This window comes from Hipposideros armiger, unplaced genomic scaffold (genome assembly GCF_001890085.2).
Source record: "Hipposideros armiger isolate ML-2016 unplaced genomic scaffold, ASM189008v1 scaffold_34, whole genome shotgun sequence".
Classification (NCBI taxonomy): Eukaryota; Metazoa; Chordata; class Mammalia; order Chiroptera; family Hipposideridae; genus Hipposideros; species Hipposideros armiger.
In genome coordinates this window covers 4,383,048-4,389,642 of record NW_017731384.1, presented here as the reverse complement: position 1 = coordinate 4,389,642, position 6,595 = coordinate 4,383,048, and the positions used below count along the sequence as shown (strand labels likewise).

At 33.2% G+C, this 6,595-nt stretch overlaps 1 protein-coding gene across 2 annotated transcripts in view; it reads right to left on the bottom strand.

Moving 5' to 3' along the window:
- Window positions 1–6,595, bottom strand: part of CEP112 (centrosomal protein 112) — a 355,787-nt gene that overhangs the window by 249,999 nt on the left and 99,193 nt on the right. The gene's annotated exons all lie outside the window — the stretch shown is intronic.

Genomic DNA, 6,595 nt, shown 5'->3' with positions numbered 1-6,595 from the left:
GCAATGATGGTGCCAGCTTGGGCCAGTGAAGCAACGTCCTCCACAACTAGATTGAAGAACAAAACGACAGCAACTTGTCTGTTCCCCTTCCCCCGATTCCCCAGTGTTGTTCCCCTCCCCCAATTCCCCAATAAAAATCTTAAAAAAAAAAATCCAAAATAATTAGACTTCAGATATTTCCAGACACTGGTTTTACAGCCTGCTCCAGCCCGTGCTGGCTAAGTGACTTGGAACAAACAGTATCTCAACTCTGAGGACTTGCTGGACACATTTATTTTAGAATACGTAAAATGTAGGAATAAAATTTCTAATCCATCTGCTCACCAACTGGGGTTAACCATTATCAGTGTTTTATAATTCTTCCTTCTAAGATCTTTATTGGTTTCTTTTGTCTTTATTGTTTTAAGCTACAAAAGTAACATGCAATCTTCTTATTAGAAGAGATTCAAACTACATACAAGTATCTTATTATCATCCTCATTTCACAGATGTAAAGATTGAATCACACAGAAGGTGGGCACCACCTCCAAGGTCACACAGCCAGTAATCTGAGCTGGAATTTGGACCCAAGACAGCTAGGTCTAGAGTAGGTCCAGAATCCATGCTGTTAACCTACACGAAACTAAGATGCTCCCCAAACTACCTGAAAATTAATTTAAACACAGAAATAATTTTATTTCTAGTATAATAATATCTACCTTCCTCTAGATGTTTGTTACATTTTAATTTCAATTATATGTTAATATTTGTTTGTGCTGTAAGCCATTTCAGTCCCTGTTAGAAATAAAGACAGGCATTTTACTTGTCATTTCTTGTGTTAAGTTTACTATATCTATATGTTATAGATACAGGAACTATTTACTTGCTGAAATAAACTCTAATAGGATTTACTGTTATTTACTTTTCTTATATTGATCAATTATTTAAATGATACAGTCCTGAAAGCATTTCAAACTCATAGTGCTGTCTGGAATCAGCATTTAAAAAGTCAGTAGGATTCTAAAGCACTCTGGCTAGAAATTCCATGATGAAAATAAGACTTTGTATTTCAATTCCTAAGATTTTTTTTTTATTCAAAAGGAAAAGTTGGGTAGCTTTAGAAATGTTATAATAGGTTGGTCTCGGGAGGGTGGGGTAAGGGGGGAAGACATACACACTTATTTTTATTCGGCATATGTGAAGAGAGCAAAAATTACACAAAGGAGGAACATGATACAGTTTGAATGCTTGAGATGATGGTAACCAGCAAAGGGAAAGTGGATTGAGCAGTAAAAGGATTAGAAGGTACTCAGGCAACTGAGTTTTAAAAAGATGTTATGGACATAGGTTATAGGCAGACGGATTCTGGACTTCCTATAAACTACTAACCTTAACTCTTAAAATAATGACTAAAACACTTCATTTCTTCCCTTCATCACAAAGTTCTACTTTTATAAACAATGCAGCAATCTCAATAATAGTTCAATAGAAGGCAAAGTAACTACTGAATTCTAGGAAAATAGAATAAAATCAAGAAAATATGTTATCAACTGAAGCAGGAAAGACACACCTAACTTCAGAGAACATCACATGGTAGTCAATGTGAATAGTGCCCTCTGTATTGTGGGCACTAATAGATAGTATCCTATACCACTATTCTAATAGATTATAGTATATTATATAGTGTATTATACCAATATTCTATAGATACCGTGTTTCCCCAAAAATAAGACCTAGCCAGAGAATAAGCCATAGCATGACTCCTCCAGGATATGGAGGTCACGCACCCCTCACATGAGGGTTTTATGATCTGTTTCAGGGAGAAGGGTGCCTTTTCCACAAACTCCTTCAGCTTAAACTATTCAGTATGCCAAGGTGCCATATTTTGGCACCTAAAATCATGCTATGGCTTATTTTCTAGCTAGGTCTTATTTTCAGGGAACAGGGTAGTGTATTATGTAACAAAACATGTGTAGCTGTGTACAGAGACTGTAGCAGAGACCTTGCGTGCTTTGTTGCACACTTTATACCCAGTAACAACAAAGTTCCAGAACAAAACATATGTTGGGATGAATTAACAAATTAATTTGATTAAAATCACATATAAGGCATTGAATGGCTATGGAAGTATAAACAAAACAAGTGATGTCCTCAAGAATATTACATTCTTCGTATAAAAGTACATGGTATGTCCAAAAGTACAGAAGGTTTAAACTCCATATCTCAAATTCTGTATGAAACTTTTAAGCACAGAATGTACAAATCTCTACATATTGAATTTTCACATCACAAACCCTAGTAAATATCAGCACACCGGCTTAGCACAAATGAATCAACTCGTGATTTTAAGTAACATAAATTTCTTGTGAACAATGTCTGTTTCAGAAAAGGATGCAGCTGTAGAATGACACGAAAGGAGACCTGAACAAATGGAAAGGCATATCATGCTCTTCCACAAAAAGATTCAACATTAAACCATGTCAATTCTTCCTCTGTTGAGCTCTACATGTTCAGCAACATTAACAAAAAGACTAACTTTTTTAACTAGACAAGCTAGCTATAAATGTCAAATGGAAAAAATATAAGCGAGCAAATAAAAAAAGGGGGGAAGATTCTGAAACAGAAGAGTGCGACAGGATGAGAAGTCCTACTAGACATTAAACATGGTTGTTTTAAACTTCAGTAATTAAAAGAGACTGGGGCTGGTTGCGAGCATACTCAGATCTCCGGAGCAGAATAGGAAGCCTAGAAACTAGTGCAATGACAAAGGTACTGTGGCAGAACTGCAATGAGGCAAAGGCGAGATTATTAAAGAAACGATGCTCAGGTAACTGGGTAACCATTTGACAGAAAACACAACAGGATCCATACCTCACATCCCACACTGGATATAGTCCAAATGGACCACAGATTTAAATGTTAAAATCAAACCATATATGTACTAGAAGACAAATGGAAGAATTTTTATCCTGTGTTCATCAACAGAGAATTGGTTCAATAAATTATATCAAATATATAAAATAGAATGAGGAAGCTCTTTATGTCCTTATATGAAACAGTCTCCAAGGTATGTTGATCAGCAAAAACAACAGAAAAAGAAAAGATCAGGATATATGTAGAATATAAGGAAACGATGATGGGGAAAGAATATTTATGCTTGCATATGAAAGGACAGACAAGGAACTAGCAACCCTGCTCCTTCCAAAGAGGGAAAATGTGTAACTAGAGGACTCTGATGAAAACGAGGCTTTTCCCTATATGCTCTTTTTTTCATCTTTCAGATTTTAAACGATGGTATTCTATTACCTAGTTGTAAAAATTATTTAAATATTTATATAAAGTACTTATATAGATACACTATATATAAATTTGCAAAAAGTCAGCTAAACATATGTTTCAGGGTTATAAAGTAATCGTGAGAAAATTCATGATAATGACTAAAAAGGAGATTAATGGAATATCCAGTTTTCATGAGATACCTCCTTTTAACAAAAATGTATGATTATTTTATTTTAGCAATGTCAAGAGGCCTCTGGCCTGAGAGGTTATGACTCAGACTTGAATTTGTTGTATTTCTCTGTGATTTTTTTAAACTCAGTAAAAGTTTTATTTGTGGTGTATACATTCACACGCAGTCATGTATACATACATCTGTATAGATAGCAACTACAACCAAAACAATGTTTTAGTTCAAGAAGGGCTTGCTTCCTGTAGGGCTTTATGAATCATGTAAACATCAATATTGTATGTTCTAGTGATAGTTCCACTACATTTTTTCAAAACTAACTGAAAAACCAGAAAGCTTATATGTATATTAGTGTCAGTGTAGAAATATTTATGTTTACAGTTTGACAATGCAAAAAGTTAAAGTGGATCAGAATAAATCTGTTTCAAAGTAGTTTTGTATTTTACTGCAAATGAAGAGTTTGAAAAAGGTATCAATTAAAAAGATGACTTTGGAATATTTCATTAAAAAATAAAAGGAATAAAAGGAATAAACGAAATCTACACTATTTACATCTATTGTATAGATTTTTAACTACTCAGAATATATATATACTTTATCAGTGTCAGTGCTTCAAAGAGTTACAGCAAATAATTTTGTTATATACTTGTATGGTCATTGTCCATTCATTTAGTCTACTAAGTTTTCCATATACTTTAATTACTTATCTTTGACAAATGAAAAATGAACACATACAATTCATACCATTTACAGTTATAGTTTCAGATAACTTTCAGTTACTGGAGGTTATTAAAATTATCTACAAAAATGAAATAGGAAGCAAAAGTATTTAGGATATGTGTAGAATAAAAACTGTAAACAGTAGCATCATAATATTAAACTAGTCTTAGTTCTGAAAAACAGTAACAATAGACAAATTAGCTTTAAGGAATTAGCATTTAAAATGAATAATGACTTCAAATCAGTGTCCCCCTGCAATAAAAATAGGTACTGGAGTATCAACTTGAGCTCTACACCAGATTAAGTCAAATACATTTATCATGTATTCATATGAATTCATATGCAGATATTTCTGTTCTCTGATATCCTCTACTATAGATTCAACACACCGAGTAAAAATAAGCTCTTATGGAGTGAATAAAAGAATGATTAAATAAATGAATACCACCACATTCTAAAAGTGAGATTTTCCACCTTTGTGTATATATGTATTAAAGAAAAAAAAATTTCTAAAAATCAAGGCAAATTTCTATAGCATATATGGCTGTCTTTTAGAAAAATGGGATTATCTTTGGACTGACTTGGTCTAACTCTATTCTTAGATTCAAAAGCAGTAGCACCACAACCACCACCCCACCTTCACTCCCCCTGGCACACACACACCCAAGAATATTTTCCCTTGGGAAAATAGCCAGCTTGTGCTGTTCACTTTGAAGTTCAGACCACACAATAACTTACTCTTCTTTCAGACTAGGTTGCTCCTTCTCTACCAGGTGCTATATTATCAGGATCATATAGACATTTAGTCAAAATGAAGACATCATCTACATAGGGAATGGGAGAAACAGACCTACAGGGGAATTTTATTAAAATCTAAAATAGCTTTTCTAATTCCAAGTAAAACTTGGTATTTTTGTAAAAACGTTTAAAGCCTTAAAGAGTGTTATTTGGCTCAGTAAATGTTTATGTTTATATAGAAAACTATGGAAATTTCAGGGTTCTTTCATAATCAGTGAATATTAGAAGAATAAACTGATATCTCACTAAAAAAAACTTTCTGATTTCCAGTTGCAGTTATTGTCAAAAACTTAATATCTAGTATTTGCAGCATTTCAAATGTCTAATCTGGATTATAAAATCTTTAAGAACAGCATTATGTCTTCAGCTATATCTTCTAAGCCTTCTATTTCTTTTAGTATACTATAATATATACACCTTGCAGGTACTCAACAAATACTTGATTCACTGTTATTTAAAGGGATTATCTCTTCCTTTAGAGATATAAAGTGCAAATCAACAAACCAATGAAAAAAGTATAAAGAAATTACAAAAGAACAGAGGCAAAGTAGAAACAAGGAGAAACAAAAGTTTGGTAAATTGAATAGATTAAGAAAGTTGTTAATTAACATTTTAAAAAGGAAAAACAAATTAATAAGGAATAAAGGGAGAGCATCGCATACATAAAGAAAACAAGAATGCCCTAGTTTTGTCATTATTCAAGTTGGAGTATAAAACAGTTATTTGACATAATGTCTAAGAAATATTATAGCTCTCTTCTGATTCCATCTAATTCACATGTGGTGATGTGAACGAATAAGCAGTAAGTCCTTGTGTAGATAAAAATTTGATAGACTGTGATGCCATAGGACAAATATTATTTTAAGATGTTCCACTCAGCAATTCAGCCAACACATTTTACTAACAAGAAGTGAGGGACAGGGAATGATTATAAAATCTTGCCGGGTAGGATTTGATACTGAGTTTGTTTGATCCTGGGCATTCTTTTTTTACCTTTCTGTAAGTTATTGCTGTTTGTAGGTTTGGGAAGCAAGAAAAATAGAATTAGCTGATTCTCTGGGAGTTAGCTAGATACACTGAGCTCAAGGAAGCTTCCTTCTTAATCACTTTCTTGGGTCAGGTCCCCTGTTGACCGTTCTCCCATTAAAGTTCTTATTGCTCTGTAGATAATTGCCAAAGTTCTTGAATATCTTTCCAACCAAACTTTAATGTCCTCTAGGAAAGGACAACACATTGCCTGACACATGGTGGGCACTCAGTATTTATTGACTAAATCAATGTTTTCTACCTAAAAATTACAAGATAAAACTGAGTAATAAGTAGGGCCTAATCAACTTAGTAAATGAAGAAGACAAATGAAATCTAATGCTTTCATGTGCATGTTTAAGTATTACACCATGAGACAAAACCTTTCTTCAACAATGCTTGTATAGCAGTCCACTTTCAAACATAACTGGAACATGTCACTACCCACATTTCTCAAAAAAACAAATCTACAGAGAAACTCCTAATGTTCTAAGACCTAAATATTACCATTTTTAAAAATGTTTTCATTTAAGAAGAAGAAAGCATCTGAAACTACTAAGTTCTATTTTCTTACATTCCTATCACTTAAAAACAGCTGAACTAATT